Source organism: Cebus imitator, unplaced genomic scaffold, assembly GCF_001604975.1.
Source record: "Cebus imitator isolate Cc_AM_T3 unplaced genomic scaffold, Cebus_imitator-1.0 Scaffold10, whole genome shotgun sequence".
NCBI classification, from domain to species: domain Eukaryota; kingdom Metazoa; phylum Chordata; class Mammalia; order Primates; family Cebidae; genus Cebus; species Cebus imitator.
Window position 1 is genome coordinate 5,294,156 of NW_016107325.1, and position 11,111 is coordinate 5,305,266.

The 11,111-nt window shown below is 37.6% G+C and overlaps 1 long non-coding RNA gene across 1 annotated transcript; it reads right to left on the reverse strand.

Annotated features, from left to right (window-relative positions):
* Positions 1–680: 680 nt before the first annotated feature.
* On the reverse strand, positions 681–10,829 carry LOC108316933. Its single transcript, XR_005203455.1, has 3 exons — positions 10,818–10,829; positions 1,898–1,902; positions 681–1,048 (listed from the first exon to the last, which is right to left on the reverse strand). It is a non-coding gene; the product is annotated as an uncharacterized LOC108316933 (long non-coding RNA).
* Between the last annotated feature and the right edge of the window lie 282 nt (positions 10,830–11,111).

Here is an 11,111-nt window from a genome sequence, read left to right on the forward strand (position 1 = left end):
ATAGCATTGAATCTATAAATTACTTTGGGCAGTGTGGCCATTTTCGCAATATTTATTCTTCCTAACCATGAGCATGGAATGTTTCTCCATCTGTTTGTGTCCTCTCTTATTTTTGTTGAGCAGTGGTTTGTAGTTCTCCTTGAAGAGGTCCTTTACATTCTTTGTTAGTTGTATTCCTAGGTATTTTATTCTCTTTGTAGCAACTGTGAATGGCAGTTCATTCTTGATTTGGCTCTCTGTTAGTCTGTTATTGGTGTATAGAAATGCTTGTGATTTCCGCACATTGATTTTGTATCCTGAGACTTTGCTGAACTTGCTTATCAGTTTCAGGAGATTTTGGGCTGAGACGATGGGGTCTTCTAAATATACAATCACGTCGTCTACAAATAAAGACAATCTGACTTCCTCCTTTCCTAATTGAATACACTTTATTTCTTTTTCTTACCTGATTTTTCTGGCTAGAACTTCTAGTACTATATTGAATAGGAGTGGTGAGAGAGGGCATCCTTGTCTAGTGCCAGATTTCAAAGGGAATGTTTCCCATTCTTGCCCATTCAGTATGATATTGGCTGTGGGTTTGTCATAAATAGCTTTTATCATTTTTAGATACGTTCCGTCAATACCTGGCTTATTCAGAGTTTTAAGCAATAAAGGGCTGTGCAAGACTGGTGGACCCCACTCTGCCCCCTCGCAGGGACTGGTGTGGGGGCTGCCAGGGGCCTCCCACTTATTCTACACCTCTCATGTCTCTTCACCATGCCAGACTAGAGTCAAGCTCAACAGGCTCTTCTTTCCCTGCTTATTCTACCAAGCCCATTCCCTTGGCTGTGGCTTCACTGGATAGTAGGTAGGGACAGTGGGAATCTCATTCATCCATTCATGCGCATCACTAATTAGGTGACGAGGCATTTGGCTACCTTAAGAGAGTCATAGTTACTCCCGCTGTTTACCCACACTTCATTGAATTTCTTCACTTTGACATTCAGAGCACTGTGCAGAAATCACATCGCGTCAACACCCGCCACGGGCCTTCACAGAAAGTATGCTTCTTTATAGAGACAGTGAGTCCCAGAACTCAAGCAATTTGTTCCATGGTCATTGATAAGATAACAAATATAACTCAAAATTCCCATTAATGTCATATTTTTCCCATACACAAACAGATGGAAAACTGTAGCAAACTTGACTGAAAAATGTAAACTCTTGGGAGAATAAGTTTTAAAATGTAAAAGCCTACACCTGATACCTGTTCAACACTGTACTTAATGCTAAGAAGAAACAAGATGTTCTTCTATATATACCATTTCATTCTAAATAATTCACAGTTCTTAAGACACATGTGGACCAATGTCTAAATTTTCTTATGAAGTACATAGTGTTCCCAAAGCAGGTTGTTGGATTTTGAGCCCATGAAAGTTTCAGAAAGATTTTATCTGTGACACCTGCATGCTGTACTTAGTCATATGGCAGTGTACCACTGCCAGTGAAGGCCTTTGGGAAAGTAATTGCACCACAGGTGACCCAAGCTCTGTACTATGTAACTTGCATCTGCTGGACCACTAGTGTGAAGAGAATGGATGATGCCAGAGTTCTGAAAAAAGTACAGAATCTCTAGGTTAGAAGAGACCTTAAATTTCATCCAGTCCCTACCGCACTGATGTAAGCATCTTTGAAAAGCATTTAAAGTAAGATATTACAAACTCAGGAAGCATTATAGCAGACAAACCACCACTATCTATAAATAAAATGTTTTAGGTACACCAAAGAGAATGTGCTTGGAGCTCAGAAAAGGCCCTCTAAAAAAGTTTTGTTCCTCTTTGAAATTTGAAAGGTAACAGTTCCTCCGATGCTTTCCAATACTTCTTCAATTCAAGGACAGGTGTTACAAATTTCAGACTGTTTCTTTCTCACTCCCTTATTCAGCAATATTTATATAATGCCTACCATGTAAAAACTAATCTTTCAAAGTTGGGATTAACACTTATGGCCACCACAAAAGTGATTTTTGTTCCCATAAGAACCTCCATTCAATTTCTTAAAAAATCATGTCCTACATAGGTGGCCATAGCTCATAGGCACTTCCACTTTTAAGAAAAAATATTCCGTAATAACAAATACTAAAGGAGAATCTCAAGAAGAATGATGGTAAATTTTAGATATTTTTAATAACTCACAAGTTACTGTTACTAGAATAAATATGCACTAAAATGCGAAAGATATCAGAACCTTAAAATTAAATACCAGGGTATTGTTTAGTGTAAGTAAAGAGAGGTGAGAATAAAGAGAATGGGGTAATGAAATCACGTGAGTATGTCAGAGCAGGTGCTGAAGCAAGTTTAAATCGTTACCTGTAGGAAGATTAGGAAAGGTCAAAGGGCAGAGAGAGAGGGAATTTTGTGAAAAGATTTTCTGGAGCAAGCTACAAATTCCCATTATCCTCTCCTTCTCCAGTAGAAGGAGTTGGTGCCACTTCTCTCAGAAGTGTGTGTCCCCTGAATTTGTAAGGTTTGGTCAACAGGAACTAGACTCAACTGATAAATTACAAGCAGTCGATGGCAGCACAGAGAGGGCTGCAGCTGGGGTGTAAATGCAATTCACTCCCACACTGGGGCAAAGAGGCATGTCTCAGGAACCAGATGTAGAATCTGTGGTAGAAATGCCAGGCAGGGAGTATTCAAAATAGAAATCTGTCTAAAAGAGCAGCCTGCCAAGGTGAAAGGACCTGTGATCCTTTCCTTTCCCCTCAACTAGAACATCAGGGGGGCATCAAGAGTGCTCTCAGCAAGTATATGTGCCCTGAGCCTTCGACTCATAATTAATTTCCATGACTCTAACTTCCAGGCAATAGGTCAAAGCCCATTGTGTCAGGTGGGCATCTTTGTTGGTCTTTACACTCTGGAGTACCTCACCTCCAGAGGCTATGGAATGTAGCAGTAATTAGATAAGTAAGAATGTCTAGTCAATATGGAGGACTGAATTGACAGTAAAGAACCCTTCTTTGTGGAAAAATTAAACTCCAACAATAACAAAATTTAGCTACATGGCCAAATCCAGAGTGAAATCCTTGAGCAACAAAAATCAGAGAAGTAAATAGAATCTTAAGCCAAAGCAGCTCATGGTTTGTATCCTTAATGGATATGAAACCTAGTAGGGCGGGGGCTTTGGAGCTATCACAAACAAAGGAGTTTAAAATGTCATTCCATGTGTATAGAAGGATAGCATACACTGACAGAAGAGGTCCTATTGGCAGCAACAGATGCTAGAATGCAATGAAGTAATATTTTCAAAGTGGTAAAGGGAAGTAACTACCCACCAGTTGAATTATGTCAAGTGAAAGTAACTAGATATAAAGACAAAGAATTTACTAGTCACAGAAGATTAACTAAAAAAAAAAAATTAAAATAATAAAAAAAGAAATAACATTATTCAGCAAGAATAGAGGTAATCTTAGAAGAAAAGAGTAGACACAAGAAATAATGATGAGAAAAAGAAGCTAGTAAGCATGTTTGTAAATCTAAATAAAGTTTGGATGGAATAATCATTCTAAGTCCTGACATTTGCTCAGGAAGAAGATAGAGAACTTGGTTAGTTTTATATTTTGTTAAGTTGGATATGCATGTTAGAAACTTAAAGGCTAGACCAATTGCAGTGGCTCAGGCCTGTAACCCTAGCACTTTGGGAGGCCAAGAGAGGAAACCACTTGAGGCCAGGAGTTTAAGATTACAGTGAGCCATGATTGCACCACTGCACTCCAGCCTGGGTAACAGAGTGAGACCGTGTTTCAAAAAATTAAAAAAGAAACTTAAAAGCTAACCACTATAAGGAGCAAAAACCAAATGTATAATTACAAATGATTTGAGAGGAAGTAGAGAGAATAAAATTTGCTCAATTCAATAGGAACCAAGGAAAGAGAAAGAAACATAAAATGGATAGGACAAATAAGCATTAATATATTAATAATCATAATAAATACAAAAGGTTGAATTCGCCCAAATTGGATTTTTTAAAAAGAGAATAGCATCCAGCTATTTTCTTATGTTAAGAGATACACACAGGCTGGGTACGGTGGCTCATGCCTATAATCCCAGCACTTTGGGATGATGAAGCAGGAGGATTGTTTGAGGCCAGGAGTTCAAGGCCAGCCTGGACAACATATGACAACCCAACTCTATAAAAAAAATTTTTTTTTAAGTAGCATGGTGGCTTACAGCTGTATTCCCAGCTACTCAGGAGGTTGAGGCAAGAGAATCACTTGAGCCCAAGAGTTTGAGTTCAAGGCTGCAGTGAGCTATGATTATTGCACCACTGTACTCCAGCTTGGGTGTAGAGTAAGAGTCTGTCTCTAAAAAAACAAAACAAACAAACAAAAAAAGCAGAGATGCACCCCAAACATAATGATCAAGAAGGGATGGACAAACATCGACCAGGTAAATACTGATCAAGACAGCTGGTACTGTAATATTTAAATCAAACAACATAGAGTTTTAAGCCAAGAGGCATTAATAGAAACATAGATACATAAGATAAAAAGAACAATTCAATAAGAAAACAAAATAGTCATTAACTTTTATGTACTTAACAATATAGTCTCAAAATACATAAAGTAAAAATGATAAAATTACAAAAAGGAATTGGCAAATCTACGATCATGTTGGAGATTTTCATTTACCTTTCTCAGGATCTAATATATCAGGCAGAGAAAAGAAAAATACTGAATATTTATAAAATATTTCAGCAACACAATTAAAGAGCTAATCTAAAAGATATTCTATACATATAAACCTATATATAATAAATAGAAAAATAGAAAACATACTTTCTTTTCAAGCCTAAGTGGAACTATCTGAAAAAAAATGACTACATACCAGGCCACAAAGCTATTTATATTACATATCTATATCACAAAAATAACCTGCTAATCAATGAGGGAATCATAATGAGGAAATTATTTAAAAAAAAAAAAAAAACAGCCAGATGTGGTGGCATGTACCTGTAGACCCAGCTACTCAGGAGGCTGAAGTGGGAGGATCACTGGAGCCTAGCCTAGGCAACATAGCAAAAGCCCCTCTCAAAAACAAAACAAAAAACTCTGAAAATATACAATAATAGTGTTCTATATACTAAAAATTTGCACATGTTACTAAAGCAATATTTTAGCCTTAAGTGAGCTTACTTAACAAGAAAAATAAAAAATAAATGAGCTAAGAATTCCACTGAAGACTGGGAGATGAAAAGAATAAATGCAAAGAAAGTAGAAGAAAAGATGTAATAAAGATAATAGCAGAATTAATGAAATTTAAAAAACTCAAAACTAATAGAGATGATGAGCCCACCAAAATATTCCCTCTGATTCCTTAAGAGTCCTTCACTGTCCATGATGTGGGACAAAGCTATCTTCATTCCTCACCGGCTGCTGGTATAGATTACCTACTGGCATTGCTCGATGGAAATACAATGTGAGCTGCCAGTTAGAATGGCGATCATTAAAAAGTCTGGAGAAAACAGTTGCTGGAGAGGATGTAGAGAAATACAAATGCTTTTATACTGTTGGTGGGAGTGTAACTTAGTTCAAATGTTGTGGATGACAGTATGGCAATTCCTCAAGGATCTAGAAACAGAAATTCGATTTGACACAGCAATCCCATTACTGGGTACATACTCAAAGGATTATAAATTATTCTATAAAGACACATGCACACGTATGTTCATTTAGGCACTGTTTACAATAGCAAAGACTTGGAACCAACCCAAATGCCCATCAATGATAAACTGGTTAAAGAAAATGTAGCACATATACACCATGGAGTACTATGCAGCCATAAAAAAGGATGAGCTCATGTCCTTTGCAGGGGCATGGATGAAGCTGGAAACCATCATTCTCAGCAAACTGACACAAGAACAGAAAACCAAACACCACATGTTCTCACTCAAAATTGGGAGTTGAACAATGAGAAACATGGACACAGGGAGGGGAACATCACACACTGGGGCCTGTTGGGGGCTGGGGGGGTTGGGGGGATGGCAGGGGGTGGGGGGATTTGGGAGGGATAACATTAGGAGAAATACCTGATGTAGGTGAGGGAGGATGGATGCAGCAAACCACCATGGCATGTGTAACAATCCTCACGATCTGTACATGTATACCAGAACTTAAAATATAATAAATTTTTTAAAAAAGAAATACAATGTGAGCTACATATGCAATTTAAATTTTATAGTAGTCACATTAAAAAAAATTACAAGAAACAGGTCAAATACATTTATTAATATATTTTAATTAAACCAATATATCAAAAATATCGTTTCAACACATTTTTAACAAGGTATTTTATTGAGATATTTTATATTCTTTTTCCATTCTAAGTCTTTACATCTGGTATATATTTTACACTTGCAGCGCATTTCAATTTGAACTAGCTGCATTTCAATTGCCCAGTAGCCAACATGCTACTGGCTAGCATTTATCAAATTGGTTGGAGCAAATCTGTCTTCAGATGGCATACCATATAATTTCAGAATTCTTTAGCCTTTGAAGTCACTATTGTATCTTGTTTGTTTTTTAATTTGGCCTTTGGAACAGGATAAAGACTTCTATAACTATTGTTTCATCTACACTGCATGTTCTGCGAAGTGGTGGCAACCCTCTGGTAAGTTACCTTGCTAACAGTGTCTAAGTCTTTTCCAGTCAGTTGTAGTGGCATTAGTTCTGATAGTGGACAAAGTTCTAGTGGCCATATAGTTGACAGCATTTCAAGAGTTACTACCTACTTTCCATATTAGTGTTTACACAACAGAGATTCTCTATAGGCACCTCTATTCCCCAAGAATTTCATGTGGAAATAACAAAATGGCCTAGATTCACCTGAAGATAAATTGCTTTAATTATGAGGCAGACTGTGAAACTCACAGTTTCAAATATCAGGTCAGTGCAGTGCCCAGCATCGGCAGTAGCTTTGCTGTGCTATTTCTCCAGGTGCTACTATTGATCCTTAATATTACTGGAACACTTCCATTCAAGACTATCTTCATCTGTGCGATTTGCCCACTTCTTCAACAGAAGAAAATTGATCTCAGTAATTGTGAGAGGAGACTATGATTTCCCAGTGTGGTAAAGTTTGCTGTTTGACATTTTAGTCCAATTGTTGGCATTATTACTAAAATCTATGGAAATCTCACAGCATCATTATTTCTTAGGTCTTAGAATTAATGATGAAGCTGTACAGATACCTATCAACTCTCATTTTTTACTTTCTGTGAGATCATGAAGGGAATAGAGTGCTTAAGACAGGTCATGGACTTAAATTGGACAACCTGGGTTTGAATCCCAGCATCACTTACATACCAGCCTTGCGTCTGAACCTCAGCTTCCTCAACTTTAGAGTGGGAAATATTAATTAAGATTACAAAATGATTTCACAAAATAAAATATAAGGTGCATGACACAGGGCTCAGCACTCAGAATTATTTCATAAACTTTAACTAGGTCAATCTGTGAGTTCCTAATTTCTTTAAGCAAATTTGGGAGCATTGAAAAAAATGACCAACTAATAGCATTTCTAAAGCTCTGAAGACAATTCTTTCCAAAAGAAATTCCAGTTTACCTGTTTCTCACTAAAGCTCCCCTGTGATGATCTCAGTTTCCTTTTTGGATATTTATTATGCAACAATGCTAACATTTTGGTTTAGAAGCTCCCTGACTCAGGTCCCATTACCAATGATCAAGCCAGGTTAAAGTTCTCTAAACATATTTGGCATCAGCGGGTGGAATAACCCAGTTTCAGTGTCACTTTCCCTAATCTTATTCTGAATCCAGAGTAGGCATTGTAAGGCCAATATTTTTAAAATTTTTCCTAGCTATGTAATTTTTATATCATTTTTTGCTCTGGGTAAGGGGAGGCCAAGTCAGAACTGAAAAATAATAGGGTTTATTTAAGGAAGGTACTCTGATGGGAATTTTGCCCCAAGGCCACTCCTGTCCCTTCGGGTAGGATGAAGCTCCCCTTTAGACACTCACCTATTGGGATGGGCAATTCTCCCCTGTATTGCCATTTAGAGTTATAGCTCCTCTTTTCAAGGTACACATTCATAAAAACTACAAATCTGATGTCCACACTATTCATCTGCTGAAATTACAGTATGCTGGAGCTAAAATTTCACTTTCTGAGACTTCTGTCAATCCATTGAGAGTGTGGCATAAAACAAGACACATTTTTGCAATTTTTCCAGTAAATCCACTTAAATGTTATAATATTTCCTTTGAGAATACTGATTAATAGTTCATGTAGTTAGTAGTATCTTCCAGGCACTATTCTATTTGTTTTATAAAAATAATAGTATTAATCCTCACAATAGCCCTATGTGAGAGATACGATTATTATTCTCACTTTATAGATGAGAAAAAACAGGTACAAAGAGGTTAAGAACTCACCTAAGGTCTCCTAGTTGCCAAGTGGTGAAGTCAAGGTTTGAATGCAGATCTCATGTCAGATCCTATGCCTTTAACTACTATAACACATTCTGTCTCTCATTAAAAAAGCATTAGAAGTATACACAAAATCAAAAAGAAGGCTGTGCATTATGAAGTAAATTTGTCACAAGTTTAGCATATTTCTGGTCTGGAACCAAAAATATTTAAATAACCTAATCTTAATTTATACATGTCTCAGAAACCATATGCTTATAAAGCACTAGGGGACACAGGCAAGGATGTAAAATGATTATGAAAATCAACCAAAAGGTCAATGTAGCTTTCACCATAGTTACTGTGGTATTTTGGTGCTCTTATTTATGAATATTTTTCCTCCTCTCCAACATACCCAGATTGTAAAAGGGTAAAGAAGAGATCTTATGTGTTGGATGATGTTTCTTTTTCTTTTTCTTTTTCTTTTTTTCTTTTTTAATTTGAGCAGGACATCATTATCCAAGCCCAGCCTTGAATATGTGCTATACACAAAACAATTTATCTACTAGAGTTCATGGGCAGCTGGATTGGGAAAAAACACATTAATTATCATTCAAGTGGAAATGCCCCCATAGACATACCATTTAATTAACAGAGGCCAGTATTGGAAATGAATAATTTGAGGCAAGACAGAGAAAGATGTGTGAGACAAACCCTTAGGTGATTTAAGGACATTATCTGTGGATAAACACTTTAAAATACATGAAATATACCTCTATCTTATAAACTTCTTGTAATCATAAAAGGATTCCTTAGAAGAAAGGCCCCTGTGAGCCTCTTTCTTGCCTGTATTTAAAGTCATCACCTGTGAGCAGGAGGCTTGTTGTGTTCCTCAGGAACATCAATTCCATTAGAGGCTGGAAAATCCCACTCCCTTGAATTCAAACTCTGAAAAGATCAGAGCTAAAATCACTTCATGTAGCAAGTTCTTCTGTCTTCAAAAACCCTTGAAATTTGTAGCTCTGCCAAGATTATAAATAGAAGTGATATGGCAGCACCGAATTGATCATTCTGTTAAATGTACTCACCCTATTTGGGATAGTTTTATGAAGCATGGCGGCAGCTGGGGCAGAGGTGGCTGCTCAGCCACCATCATCACTGTTGCCACTGCTGCAAAATGTCTTTCCTTTTTTAAAATCTCTTTACCAAGGAAAGCCAAAAGAGATTTCCCTAAAGCATTATTATAAAAAATAGAAGGACAGCCTGCTTTTCAAAGCAGTCTGAGCAATCATCAGAGTCTGAAATGAAATCACATATACCCACTGACTCCCTGAAAAGAATCCAAACATCAGAATTCCAGGACCCAGTTTGGCATTAAGGTGGACTGCACTCCACTGTTAAGGCACTGTCAGATTTTGTGTTATGATTCTTGAAAATATCACCCTTAATGAGACCAAATGTTCCATCTAGCTTGGGTGGGAGGGGAACGGTGAAGGTGGGCAGCAGGGGAAGAGTTGGGTGTAGATTTTCATGTCTGACCTTGGTATTTCCTTGCAACCCTCTGTAAACAAGAAAAGTTCATCTTCAATGATCCGTTCTTTTTTGTATTCTTCCCCCTACTTTCGTATCTCTTTAAAACACCAGGACTCTTAATTTAATTCAATTCAAGAAGTATTTATATATGAAAAAGAAATATATGTATATACGTATAGATATATAGCATCTTCATAATAAACTCTTTAGCACTGGAATAAGAAATCAGGGCAGGGAGAGACGCAGAGGGAAGGAGCTGTGTGACCTGAATGAATTTTTCCCCCTCTTGCCGATGTCATCTTCACCCTGGAGGCTTTTCCCTCTAGTTTCCTTTGTCACCCCCATGGTCACCTGTGAGAGTAAACTCTGTATGGGCAAAAACTTGTCCCATAGCTTAGTTGAGATGCTTTCAACCAAGCTTCTCAAAATTCCAAGAATAAAGAAAAATAAATATTGAGAGTTGCTGGGTACAGCAGCTCATGCCTGTAATCCCAGCATTTTGGGAGGCCAAGGCAGGAGGATCACTTGAGTACAGGAGTTTGAGACCAGCCTGAGCAACATAGTGAAACCCTTTCTCTATAAAAAGTAAACAAAATTAGCCATAAGTGGTGACTTCACCTGAGGTTCCAGCTACTCGAGAGGAAGTGGAGGTGGGAGGATCACTTGAGCCTCAGAGGTCAAGGCAGCATTGAGCCAAAATTAAGCCACTGTACTCCAGCCTGGGCAACAGAACATACCCGGTCTTAAATAAATAATAAATAAATAATGTTGAGAATGCAGAAATCAAAACAATTCAGATTATAAAGAAAACCATTTGTCCCTCCTAGTCGTTTTTCAGCAGGAAAAACCTTTATTTCAAGCAGAGTCTTACACAAACCCTAACAAATCAAACAGAAAACCTTGGAGCTGCACTGGTAAGTGAAGAGATAAACTCCTTCAGGTTCTACTTTTCTACTGACCTTCCTTTATCTTAAGGACATCCCTGAGAAGCCTCCCTGGAAACCCTAAAGAGTCTCTGAGCATCATTTAAAAATAACCTTAAGTAGAGACCTTTATGTGACAGATTCTGGCTTTAATACACCTCAAGACCACAATCTCCCCATCTCCCCTTCACCTCTACACACCATAGATATCTCAACCCTCCCTCAAAGTCAAGCCCAGGACAGCACTGCCTTTC